Here is a 14,750-nt window from a genome sequence, read left to right on the forward strand (position 1 = left end):
CAATCTAATTCAATCCCCGGCAACGGTGCCAAAAACTTGATGGTGTATTTTTGGAAAATGAATTCCAAGCACACAAATCTAACAGGCAAGTGCACCGGGTCGCATCAAGTAATAATAACTCACATGAGTGAGGTCGGTCCCACAGGGATTGAAGGATTGAGCAATTTTAGTTTAGTGGTTGATTTAGTCAAACGAATCAAGTGTTGGTTTGAATGGTTTGTAATTGACACAAGCTAAATTGCATGAAATGTAAAGGGAGAGGGAAGAATTGCAGTAAATTAAAGAGAACAGAAAGTAAAAGTGCTGAATCTTAAAGAACAAGTAAATTAAATTGCAGAAGCTTAGATTGCAAGAAATGTAAATGACTGAATCTTAAAGTGCAAGGAATATAAATTGCTTGAATTGTAAAAGGGTTCAGGGAGCTGAGATTTCAGAAATTAAACAATCACAAGTGAATTGCAACAAACAGAAGAGCAAAAGATGAATTAAATTGAAGTAGATCTCAAACAGAAAGGTAAAAATGCTTGAAGAATTAAAAAAGAAAGTAAATGTAGCTTAATTGCAGAAGTTAAAAGAGAAAATGAAGATCTCAGGAGTGGAAGAGACTAGAAAACAAGTCTAGATCTCAAATCCTTCCTTGATCCAACAAGAACAATTGCAAAAGAAAATGGAAAAGTAAATTGCAGAAGAAGTAGAAGAGTGAAAGCAATAAACAGAATTTGCAATCAAATCAAAGTTCTTAGAATTATGCAGAAAGATAAAACAAGAGATCTCAAGGTGAGATTGAAACAGAATTTCTTCAATTCTTCACCCAAGATCCAAGACAAGAAGTAAAGAGTGCTCATGCAAGAACAAGGAAGAAGAGAGATCAATTCTCCTACCAAATTCTCCAAGATTCAAATTCAAAGTAAAAACTCTAAAAATTATAAAATGAAAATTCTCCAGGAAGTAAAAAGATCCTAACTAAATCAAACTAGCTTCTATTTATACACTTTCTATTCTTGGATTTTAGAATTTGGATGGGCTTTTTAATTTGGTGAAGAATTGAATTAAATTGGATTTTTAATTGACTTTTCAGCCCAAGAGTATTTGCTCCAAGTGGAGTGCTCTACTCTTGTGGGGAGCAGAGCATCAATACTTGTTTTGGAGCTCTTTGTTGCGTGCCAAGTTGGGTAGCAATCAGGATAGCGCTCTGCTCTTGTGGAGAGCGTAGCATTGGCTTACTTTGGTGTGTGTCTTGTGCGCTCCAAGCTTCCCTGGCCTTGTCATGTTGTGCAAGGAATGAGGAGAGTAGCGCTCTGCTCTCCTTGGGAGCGTAGCACTCCTTTTGCTTGGGTGAGGTCCCAAGTTCGAAACTTGTTGGAGACATGCACTGGCTCTTTTTCTTTGTGAAGGAAGTGGCGCCTTACTCCTTGCTTCCTTAAGGTGCTTTGTTCGATCCTTGGAGGTAGCATTTTACCCATTTTTGGCTTATTTCCTTTGTGAGTAGCGCTCCCCCATTCCCCCTTGCTCATGAGTTCGAGCCTTGTAGCCTTCACTAGCAAATTTCTTTTTTTGAATTTATTTTTGAGTGAAGCCCGATAATGCTCTTGACAAGAGCGGAGCATCATTCTTCTCCCCTTTCTTTCTTGGTTCAAAAGTGTGCTCCGCTCTCCTTGAGAGCGTAGCATCCAAGCCTTGCTTCCTTGGTTCATTGTTGTGCTCCCTTAGAGAGTGCTCCGCTCTTGAAGAGAGCGCTATGCTTCTTCCTTCCATGTGCCATGCTTCCTAATTTCCTTTGCCACACTCTTCTTTTCCTTGGGCCACGCTTCTTAAGCTATGTTTTCTTGTTTTCTTATTTTCTTCACCTACAAGTAATCAAAACAACCAATCAAAGTATCACCAAATTCATAAGGTTTATAAATCATTTAAATATTAATTAAATTTAGTTTAAACCTCATGATTTAGTATCAATGAAATAGTGGTTGATTGATTCAAAGAAATCATGCAATTCCATTCCAAATTACTTACTTACAATGTAAGAAAGTGCATAAAACCTAATAAAAACAAAGAAAAAGACTAGTAGAACTAGGCTAAGATGACTTGTCATCAATCTCCATATCTGGTGACATTGATGAGAGAACCCTTCGAAGACTAGGAAGAGAAGCCAGAGGAAAGGGAGTCATTGGTGGAGAGGAATCAGAGGAAGAGATTCAAGAGATGGAAGGAAATGCTCCTAATCCACCAGAGGGAGTGGCTAACAACAATGGCCAGCCTCAAAGGAGGGTTCTAGCCTCCTATACTTTCTCTAATCCAAGGCACTGTGGGAGTAGCGTACTTACTCCAAATTTCAATGCAAACAACTTTGAATTGAAACCCCAACTCATCACATTGGTGCAAAACAACTGCTCTTATAGAGGAGGCCCTTTGGAAGATCCAAACCAACACCTATCCACCTTTCTAAGGATATGTGACACAGTGAAAACCAATGGTGTGAATCCTGACATTTACAAGTTGTTGATATTTCTATTTTCCCTGAGAGACAAAGCTGCTCAATGGTTGGAGGCATTTCCAAGAGAAAGCATCAACAATTGGGAAGATCTAGTGAACAAGTTCTTAGCCAAGTTCTATCCTACCCAAAGGATCATCAGACTCAAAACAGAGGTCTAAACATTCACTCAGATGGATGGAGAGTCATTATATGATGCCTGGGAAAGATACAAAGCTTTACTCAAGAAGTGTCCACTATAGATGTTCAATGAATGGGATAAACTTCAAAACTTCTATGAAGGATTAACATTGAGAGCTCAAGAGGCACTTGACTACTCAGCAGGAGGTTCATTACAACTCATGAAGACAGCTGAGGAGGCTCAGAACCTCATTGACACTGTAACAAACAACCAATACTTCTATGGCCATCAAAGGCAATGCCAACCAGCTCAAAGGAAGGGTGTATTGGAGCTGGAAGGTGTGGATACCATCTTAGCTCAAAACAAGGTGATGCATCAACAAATTCAACAACAGATGGAGATGATGGTCAAGAGGATTGATAGACTTCAAGTTGCAGCAGTGAACACTCCAAATCAACCATCATAAGGAAAAATGAGGAAATCTATGAGGAGCAACAACCTGAGCAAGTCCAATACATGCACAACCAAGGAGTTAATCAGAATGAATTCCATGGAGATACCTATAACTCATCCTGGAGAAACCACCCCAATTTGAGGTGGGGAGACAATCACAATCAAAACCAACAGCCTTGGCAGAGAAACTCAAACCAAAACAATTCCAGAAACACAAACCATCAAAACCATCAAACACTAACCAAAATCAGTACAGAAAACCACAAAACAATCAACCTCAATCCAACTACTATCCACCCAACAACCCATCCAATACCCAAAATAACTATCATCCACCCTCAACATCCCATAATCAACCACCCCAAGAATCTCAAAGGATCTCCAACTTGGAGATACTGATGGAAAAGATGATGAAACATCAAGAGCTAACCAGCAAGAGCCATGAAGCTTCAATGCAGAATCTACAGAGGCAAATTGGCCAATTATCCAAGCAAACAGTGGTTGAGAGACCAACCAATGCATTACCAAGTGACACCATTCCCAACCCCAAGGAGGAATTCAAAGCAATCCAATTAAAAAGTGGAAGAACTTTGGTGAATGACAAAGAAGCCACCAAGAAGCTAACACAGGATGACAAGACCAGCAGTAAAGAGCAAGTGACAATTGGAGAAAACAACCAAGAAAGGCTCAAGGAAAAAGAGGAACCTCAAGCTTCAAAGAAGGGGAAGCAAATCATGGAGGAGCCATCACAAGAACAGAGGAAGTTAGTGAAGCCTTACACCCCTCCTTTGCCATACCCTCACAGATTGCAGAAAGAAATAAAAGATCAACAGTTCCCCAAGTTCCTAGAAGTCTTTAAGAAGCTAGAGATCAATATCCCACTTGCAGAAGCTCTAGAACAAATGCCTCTATATGAAAAATTTCTCAAAGAGCTTATCAATAAGAAAAGAAGCTGGAATGTGAAAGAGACAGTGATTTTAACCCAGGAATGCAGTGCTATCATCCAAAGAGGTCTACCACCAAAGCTCAAAGATCCAGGAAGCTTCATCCTATCTTGCACTATAGGCAACAGAACGTTAGATAAAGCTCTCTGTGATCTAGGATCCAGCATAAACTTGATGCCTTTCTCATTAATGAAGTGGCTTGCGATAGAGAAACTCAGGCCAACTAGAATGTCACTTCAAATGGCTGACAGATCGCTCAAAATACCTAATGGAGTTGGAGAATTTGTTAGTGAAAGTAGTAGAATTCATATTTCCTGCTGACTTTGTCATTTTGGACATGGAGGAAGAAGGACACAACTCAATCATCTTTGGGAGGCCCTTTCTAGCCACAGCAAGGGCCATAATTGATGTAGAGAAAGGAGAAATGACACTTATAGTGCATGATGAGAAGATGATCATCAATGTCTTCAAAGCCATGAATTACCCCATGAGGAAGAAAGCACATGAGAGTGGAAATGGTGGAAGAAGTAGAGAGGGAGTTACTTGAGGCCAACAACTAGGAAGAGCAAGAAGTGGAAATAGAGGTGGGATAGGATTCCATAGAAGAGGAAGTGATAGAAATCTCCTCTGAAGGCAAGGCAGAAGAGAAGCCAAAACAAGAATTGAAGCCTCTCCCCCCTCATCTCAAATATGTATTTCTTGGAGAAGCAGAGGCACTGCCAGTAATCATAATTTCCTCCTTGAACATAGAAGAAGAAACAAAGTTGATTGAGGTGTTAAAAGCTCACAAGACAGCCTTGGGTTAGACGATGGATGATATCAAGGGCATAAGCCCTGCCATCTGTATGTATAAAATTCTGTTGGAGGAAGATTCAAGGCCTGTAGTTCAACCCCAAAGAAGGCTTAACCCAACTATGAAGGAGGTGGTTCAAAAAGAAGTGATGAAGCTATAGAATGCTGGAATTATATACCCAATCTCTGACAGCTCTTGGGTGAGCCCAGTACAGGTTGTGCCAAAGAAGGGAGGAATGACAGTCATTTCAAATGAGAAGAACGAGTTAATCCCCACAAGGACAGTGACTGGGTGAAGAATGTGCATAGATTATAGAAGACTGAATGATGCTACAAGGAAGGATCATTTTCCCCTTCCATTCATCGACCAGATGTTGGAAAGATTGGCTGGCCATGCATATTATTGTTTCCTGGACGGGTATTCTGGGTATAATCAAATAGTAGTGGATCCCAAGAATCAAGAAAAGACTTCCTTCACCTGTCCATTTAGAGTCTTTGCTTACAGAAGGATGCCCTTTGGCCTGTGCAATGCCCCTGCAACTTTTCAAAGGTGTATGCTTTCTATATTTTCTGACATGGTGGAGAAGTTTTTAGAAGTTTTCATAGACAATTTTTCTGTCTTTGGCAATTCATTTAACACTTGCTTGCATCATTTAACTCTTGTTTTGAAAAGATACCAAGAAACTAATCTTGTATTGAATTGGGAGAAATGTCATTTCATGGTTCCTGAAGGGATAGTTCTTGGGCATAAGGTTTCAAGCAAAGGTATAGAGGTTGACAAAGCAAAAATAGAAATCATTGAAAAGCTTTCTATACCTGTTAATATGAAAGCAGTAATAAGATTTCTTGGACATGCTGGTTTTTACAGAAGATTCATCAAAGATTTTTCAAAAATAGCAAAACTACTAATCAACCTACTAGTGATTGATAATCCTTTCATCTTTGATGACAATTGCAAGCATGCCTTTGAAACTTTAAAAAGAAAACTCACTACAACACTAATCATCACACCCCGAGACTAGGAATTGCCTTTTGAACTTATGTGTGATGCAAGTGACTTTGCAATTGGTGCTGTATTGGGGCAAAAGAAAGACAAGCTGCACCATGTTATATACTATGCTAGCAAGGTGTTGAATGAGGCACAGAAAAATTAAACCACCACTGGAAAAGAGCTATTGGCAATTGTATATGCCTTTGATAAGTTTAGACAATACTTGATTGGTTCAAAGGTTATAGTATATACTGATCATGCTGCTCTCAAGTATCTCATGTCTAAACAGGATTCAAAGCCAAGGCTTATCAGGTGGGTGTTGTGATGACATGTCATCATGTCATGTTTTTCTATGATTTTTCATACAAGAAATTTATGATTAGTGCTTAAATATTGAATGCTTTTGTGCTTAAATGGTATATTTCCTTGATCTATTGATTTTATAAATTTTGTAGGAAATAAGAGAAAAAAAAAGCAAAATTGCACAAAATCAGCTTAAAAGAAGAAAAGAAGGATTTTGGGGCACACTTTGAAGTTGAGCACGCTTTGGAACCTTAGGGCACACTTTTAAAAGCGTGGCCCATGACCATGAAGTCGTGGCCTTTTGTAATGCCTTATGCATTCATTAAAGCATGCATGCATTTAATTATGCCAATTGGCCAATCAAGCTTTACGTAATGCATTACTAAAGTAATATAAAGTAATTCGCATTATGTATTCATTGGCTTATGTATTCATTAAATGGAAGCATATAGTATTGTTAAAACCATGGAAGCATGCATATTATTAATACCAAGGCATTAATGAAAGCCATGAACGAAAGAAACAAAGGCTAACGCTCATTAAAGGGAGTGCTACGTTGAATTTTGTTCACTTTTTCGGGCTTTTCTTTAAGCCTTGTGACAGCATGACTATGCCTTCTTCAAAGGGCCATAACTTGAGCTACAGATGTCCAATTGATGCGCTTCTAGTTGCGTTGGAAAGCTGACATTCAGAGCTTTCCAACGATATATAACAATCTATATTTAGCATGAAATGGAAGCATAAGTGATAGACATCTTTAAGGCCCAAGAAAATACTCAACCAAGGGAACAAAGGCCAGCACCAAGGCTCGAAGGGGGAGCGCTCAATCAAGACAAGCGGACACATCAAAGGATGGTGCTCAAAGAAGTGAGTGCTACGCTCACAAGTGTGAGCATTCTCATGCCTTAGAAGCAAGGGAAGCTAGGCGCATGAAGCATCAAGCCAAGGAGGTAGCGTTCTAAAATGCGAATGCTACTCTCACTTTCTTCCCCTTTTTCGTGATGCTGGCCAAGAGAAGCAAAATGTGCACCACACATGCACTGGCCAAGGATCGAAGAGGGGGCACACATTGAAGCAACAAGGAGTAGCGCTCACAATTTGAGCGCAACGCTCACTTAGTGAATGCTAGGAGAGATAAGCCCATGAAGGAAGCGTGCTTGGCCAAAGGAAAATGAACGTAGCGTTCACAAAACTCAACTGAACGCTCCCCTAGGAGCTAACTATATACACCATGACCCATGCCACTTGAACCAAGCCATCTAGATCCACTCTTCTTCAAATCCAAAGCAAGCAAAGCCCAATTGACATCACTCAAAGGCACAAGAGATAGTTAGAATAGGAATTTCATTTTAATTGTAATTTGTTTTCAATTTCAATTTCATTTTCATTTTGTAAAGCCTATATAAAGGCATCATTTTCATTTCATTAGGGAGGCTGGCTCTGCTAGAGAGCATTAGGAGTAGGGTAGAAGGCTCTGGTAGAGAGCTTAGCTTCCTTTTCCTTTTCTGCAATTTTACATTTCTATTATAATTGAATTCAATTTGGCTTATGCAAATTTTCAATTTCTAAAATTCTCTGCTACACTTTCCTTTCTTGCAAATTTACTTTCTACAACTTTACATTTGAAATTGTTGAGATCCAAATTTACTTTTCCTGCAAATCTGTAATTCTATTCTTCTGCAATTTTACTTTTCCATTCACACTGAGCTTGATTTACTCTTCCTGCACGTTTACATTTTCTGTAATTGCTCTAAGTCATGATTTAATGCTTTCTTTACTTTTCAGCACCCAGCCCCCTTTACTTTTGCTGAAATTTACATTTTTTGTTCTTTAAGCTTCTGTCAATTTAATTCCTGCAAGTGAGATCTGCTGCAATTTTACTTTTCTTATCATTTAAGCTTCAGCTAATTTACATTCTGCACTTTACTTTCACTGTAATTTACCTTCTGCATTTTAAATTCCTTGCAATTTCCTTTCTATTACTCAATTTCACCCAATTCACCACTGTTTGCTTGACTAAACTAATCACTCACTAAAGTTGCTTGATCCATCAATCCCTGTGGGATCGATCTCACTCTAAGTGAGTTTTACTACTTGATGCGACCCGGTATACTTGTCGGTGAGTTTTGTGTGGAATCAAATTTTCACCCATCATGTTGCTGCTACAAGAGTTTGATATTGAAGTAAGAGATAGGAAAAGGAATGAGAACCAAGTAGTAGACCATTTATCAAGATTATCACAAGAAGCTAACCAAGCTCCATATTCAGTGAACAAAAGCTTTCCAGATGAACACCTCCTACAAATCTAACAAGCTCCCTGGTTTGCAGACATTGCAAACTATAAGGTGGGAAGGAATATCCCTCAAGAGTTTACCAAGCAACAAGTGAAGAAGCTATGTAATGAAGCCAGAAAATTCTTGTGGGATGAACCATTCTTGTTCAAGAGGTGTCTAGATGGGATGATTAGAAGATGCATCCCGAAAATGAAATGAAAGACATATTGTGGCACTGTCATGGCTCAGCTTATGGTGGACATTTTGGGCCAGAAAGAACAGCAGCTAAAGTATTTTAAAGTGGATTTTATTGGCCAACCATATTCAAGGATACTAGAGAGTTTGTTCATCAATGCAATGAGTGCCAAAGAGCTGGAGGATTAACAAGAAGGAATGAGATGCCTCAGAACTACATCCTGGAGGTAGAACTATTTGATCTTTGGGGCATAGATTTTATGGGCCCTTTTCCACCCTCATATTCCTTCAAGTACATACTTGTAGCAGTAGAGTATGTCTCAAAGTAGGTGGAAGCCATAGAAACAACCACATGTGATGCACAAATTGTCCTTCAATTCCTTAAGAAGCACATTTTTACTAGATATGGAGTGCCTAAGGGTCTTGTCAGTGATGGTGGTAGTCATTTCTGCAACAAACAAATGGAGAAACTACTTCACAAATATGGGGTGATGCATAAAGTAGCTACACCATATCATCCATAGACCAATGTCCAAGCAGAGCTTGCAAATAGGGAGTTGAAGAGAATTTTAGAGAAAACAGTGGGGAGTACAAAAAAGATTGGGCCAGAAAATTAAAAGATGCTCTCTAGACATATAGAACAGCATTCAAAACCCCCACTGAAAAGTCTCATTTTCAGTTGTTATATGGCAAGTCTTGTCACCTTCCTGTAGAGCTTGAGCATAAAGCTTTCTGGGCCACTAAACTCCTCAACCTTGATTCTCAAGCAGCAGGAGAGAAGAGGTTATTGCAATTAAATGAGATGGATGAGTTTAGAATGGAAGCCTATGAGAATGCTAAGATATACAAGGAAAAAGCTAAGAAATAGCATGACAAGAGGATCTCAAGGAAGGAGTTCAAACCAGGACAGCAAGTACTCTTGTATAACTCTAGACTCAATGTTTTCCCTGGCAAATTGGTGCTTATTTTCTAACCACAGATTAACTGACAAGTGCACCGGGTCGTACCAAGTAATACCTTACATGAGTAAGGGTCGATCCCATGAGGATTGATGGATTAAGCAACAATAGTGTTTGATATGATTAGTTAGACAAACAGAAAATAGTGCTTGGAAGTTCAAAAGCATTAAAAAATAAGAGTTTGAAGACAGGCAGGTGAATAGGTGAGGAATAAAATATTGAGAAGGCAGTTAAGGTTTCAGAGTTATCTATTTTCCGGATTGACTTTTCTTATTATTTTATTTTAATCATGTAAGATCTAATTTATGGCAACTATATGTGACTAGACCCTAATTCCTTAGACCTTTCTAGTCTCCTCTAAAATTCATCAACAGCCAATTCCTTGGTCAATTAATTCCAATTAGGGGGTGAAGTTCAATTCTAGTTATATGCCACAGAAATCGTAATTACCCAAACATAAAAGGATTATATGTCACGTATCCTATTAAATCCAGATAAATTAGAAATTTAGGAGAATATGTTTTTAAGCTGTTGTTCAAGTAAAGAGCTTTTCCAAGTTATACAAGAACACATTTATAAAGAGGGTCATACTTCTGTTCCACCCAAATTCATAAAATAAAGAAAAAAAACAATTCTTAAATATAAATCCATACATAAATTAAAATAGAAAAAATAATAAAATCAATCCATACAAATAGACAGAGCTCCTAACCTTAACAATGGAGGTTTAGTTGCTCATGGTAAAGAGAAAATAAGGATTCAGGTAAAATGTACTGAGTTCCAATCTGATGGATCTGAATCCCCTTTTATAACTAATCCTAATAATTTAAAAATCAAATTTCTAAAATTAAAATTAAAATAATATCTTTTCCTATTTAAAAATCAAATTTGAATTTAAATTCGAATTAATTAACAAGTCTTCAACTGATGGGTGGGGACCACTTGATTGTCCATTCTGCAGCTTCTAATCTGCAGGGGTGTCCGCGGATCGGATTGGATCGGATATGGCCGAAAATTCGATCCGATCCGCACAATTTCCATCAGATCGGATCGGATATGATATCCGCACTTTTTAGTGCCGGATCCGATCCAATCCGATCCGCACATTTACGGATCGGATCGGATCGGATATCGGATATATCCGCATAATTAAACCTTCTCTTTTTAATCATATTTCTATGTAAAAGAATTCGATAAATATTTCTTTCATGCTTTTAAACTTATTTATTTCTAAAATATTTTTAATCAAACTCTCTCTAAATAACAAAAATAAAATAATACAATATATGAATAATAATTACTAACTAAAACATACAAACAAGTAAATATAATACCAAATATATATATATATTTATTTGTTTTTTTATTATTATAGTGCGGATCTGTGGATCCGCGGATCGGATACGCGGATGTAGAGCAGATATCCGCGATCCGATCCGCAAAGAATGCGGATCGGATCGGATCCGATCCGCAAAGAGTGCGGATCGGATCGGATCCGATCCGATCAATTTACGGATCGGATCGTATCCGCAATTTTCGGATCGGATGCGGATATTTACCGCAGATATCTGGTGCACAAAATTGTGATCATCAACAATGGCGCCAAAGGACTTGGAGCTCTCAAACGTGAATCACACTTTGTCACAATTCCGCACAACTAACCAGCAAATGCACTGGGTCGTCCAAGTAATAAACCTTACGTGAGTAAGGGTCGATCCCATGGAGATTGTCGGCTTGAAGCAAGCTATGGTCATCTTGTAAATCTCAGTCAGGCGGATTCAAATGGTTATGGAGTTTAAGGTGATGAAAATAAACATAAAATAAAGATAGAGATACTTATGTAATTCATTGGTGGATTTCAGATAAGCGTATGAAGATGCTTTGTTCCCCTTGAACCTCTGCTTTCCTATTGCCTTCTTCCAATCATTCATACTCCTTTTCATGGCAAGCTTTATGTTGGGAATCACCATTGTCAATGGCTACATCCCGTCCTCTCAATGAAAATGGTCCTGATGCTCTGTCACAACATCGGCTAATCAGCTGTCGGTTCTCGATCATGTCGAAATAGGATCCATTGATCCTTTTGCGTCTGTCACACGCCCCACAATTGCGAGTTTGAAGCTCGTCACAGTCATCCCTTCCTACATCCTACTCAGAATACCAAGGTTTAGACGTTCCGGATCTCAGGAATGGCCGCCAATAATTCTAGCCTATACCACGAAGGTTCCAATCTTAGATTAGAAACCCAAGAGATATGCATTCAAGCCATTGCTAGTAGAACAGAGGTGGTTGTCAGGCACATGTTCATAGGTGAGAATGATGATGAGTGTCACGGATCATCACATTCATCAAGTTGAAGAACGAATGAATATCTTGGAGAAGAAATAGACTTGAGTTGAATAGAAAAACAATAGTACTTGTCTTAATTCATGAAGAACAGCAGAGCTCCACACCTTAATCTATGGTGTGTAGAAACTCCACCGTTGAAAATACATAAGAACAAGGTCTAGGCATGGCCGTGAGGCCAGCCCTCAAACGTGTCTGAGATAGCATAAGACTTATCAAAGATGAAAATACAATAGCAAAAGGTCCTATTTATAGAGAACTAGTAGCCTAGGGTTTACAGAAATCAGTAATTAATGCAGAAATCTTCTTCCGGGCCCATTTGGTGTGTGCTTGGGCTGAGCATTGAAGCTTCCATGTGTAGAGACTTTTCTTGGAGTTAAACGCCAGCTTTTGTGCCAGTTTGGGCGTTTAACTCCAGCTTTTTTGCCAGTTTTGGAGTTAAACGCCAGAATTCTTGAGCTAACTTGGAACGCCTATTTGGGCCATCAAATCTCGGGAAAAGTATGGACTATTATATATTGCTGGAAAGCCCAGGATGTCTAATTTCCAACGCAATTGAGAGCACGCCAATTGAGCTTCTGTAGCTCTAGAAAATCCACTTTGAGTGCAGGGAGGTCAGAATCCAACAGCATCTGCAGTCCTTTTTCAGCCTCTGAATCAGAATTTTGCTCAGGTCCCTCAATTTCAGCCAGAAGATACCTGAAATCACAGAAAAACACACAAACTCATAGTAAAGTCTAGAAGAGTAATTTTTAAATAAAAACTAATAAAAATATAATAAAAACTAATTAAAATATACTAAAAATAATGCCAAAAAGCGTATAAATTATCCGCTCATCACGACACCAAACTTAAATTGTTGCTTGTCCCCAAGCAACTGAAAATCAAATAGGATAAAAGGATGAGAATATACAATGAATTCCAAAAACATCTATGAAGATCAGTATTAATTAGATGAGCGGGGCTTTTAACTTTTTGCCTCTGAACAGTTTTGGCATCTCACTTTATCCTTTGAAGTTCAGAATGATTGGCATCTATAGGAACTCAGAATCCAGATAGTGTTACTGACTCTCCTAGTTAAGTATGTTGATTCTTGAACACAGCTACTTTATGAGTCTTGGCCGTGGCCCTAAGCACTTTGTTTTCCAGTATTACCACCGGATACATAAATGCTACAGATACATAACTGGGTGAACCTTTTTAGATTGTGACTCAGCTTTGCTAGAGTCCCCAATTAGAGGTGTCCAGGGTTCATAAGCACACTCTTCTTTTTGCTTTGGACTTCGACTTTAACCGCTCAGTCTCAAGTTTTCACTTGACACCTTCACGCCACAAGCACATGGTTAGGGACAGCTTGGTTTAGCCGCTTAGGCTAGGATTTTATTCCTGTGGGCCCTCCTATCCACTGATGCTCAAAGCCTTGGATCCTTTTTATCACCCTTGCCTTTTAGTTTAAAGGGGTATTGGTTTTTTCTGCTTGCTTTTCTTTTTTTTTCTTTTCTCTCCTTTTTTTTTGCAAGCTTTTCACAGCTTTTTCTTGCTTCAAGAATCAATTTTATGATTTTTCAGATCATCAGATAACATTTCTCTTTTTCCTTTCATTCTTTCAAGAGCCAACAATTTTAACATTCATAAACAATTAAATTAAAAAATATGCACTGTTCAAGCATTCATTCAGAAAAATAATAGTATTGCCACCACATCAAAATAATTAAACTGTTTTAAAATTTGAAATTCATGCACTTCTTTTTCTTTTTCAATTAAAAACATTTTTCATTTAAGAAAGGTGATGGATTCATTTTCATAGCTTTAAGGCATAAACACTAATGATCATGTAATAAAGACACAAACATAGATAAACATAAAGCATAATTTTTGAAAAACAGGAAAATAAAGAACAAGGAAGTTAAAGAACGGGTCCACCTTAGTGATGGCGGCTTGTTCTTCCTCTTGAAGATCTTATGGAGTGCTTGAGCTCCTCAATGTCTCTTCCTTGCCTTTGTTGTTCCTCTCTCATGGTTCTTTGGTCTTCTCTAATTTCATGGAGGAGGATGGAATGCTCTTGGTGCTCCACCCTTAGTTGTCCCATGTTGGAACTTAATTCTCCTAGGGAGGTGTTGATATGCTCCCAATAGTTTTGTGGAGGAAGATGCATCCCTTAAGGCATCCCAGGGATTTCATGATGAGAAATTTCCTCATGCTCTTGATGAGGTTCTCTTGTTTTCTCCATCCTTTTCTTAGTGATGGGTTTGTCCTCATCAATGAGAATGTCTCCCTCTATGTCAATTCCAACCGAATTGCAAAGGTGACAAATGAGATGAGGGAAGGCTTACCTTGCTAAAGGAGAGGACTTGTCCGCCACCTTTTAGAGTTATTGGGATATAACCTCATGAACTTCTACTTCCTCTCTAATCATGATGCTATGAATCATGATAGCCCGGTCTATAGTAACTTCAGACTGGTTGCTAGTAGGAATGACTGAGCGTTGGATGAACTCCAACCATCCCCTAGCCACGGGCTTGAGGTCATGCCTTCTTAGTTGAACCGGCTTCCCTCGTGAATCTCTCTTCCATTGAGCGCCCTCTTCACAGATGTCCATGAGGACTTGGTCCAACCTTTGATCAAAGTTGACCCTTCTTGTGTATGGGTGTGCATCTCCTTGCATCATGGGCAAGTTGAATGCCAATCTTACATTTTCCGGACTAAAATCCAAGTATTTCCCTCGAACCATTGTAAGCCAATTCTTGGGGTCCGGGTTCACACTTTGATCATGGTTCTTGGTGATCCATGCCTTGGCATAGAACTCTTGAACCATTAAGATTCTGACTTGTTAAATGGGGTTGGTGAGAACTTCCCAACATCTTATTCGGATCTCATGTCGGATC

This window comes from Arachis hypogaea, chromosome 13 (genome assembly GCF_003086295.3).
Source record: "Arachis hypogaea cultivar Tifrunner chromosome 13, arahy.Tifrunner.gnm2.J5K5, whole genome shotgun sequence".
Lineage (NCBI taxonomy): Eukaryota > Viridiplantae > Streptophyta > Magnoliopsida > Fabales > Fabaceae > Arachis > Arachis hypogaea.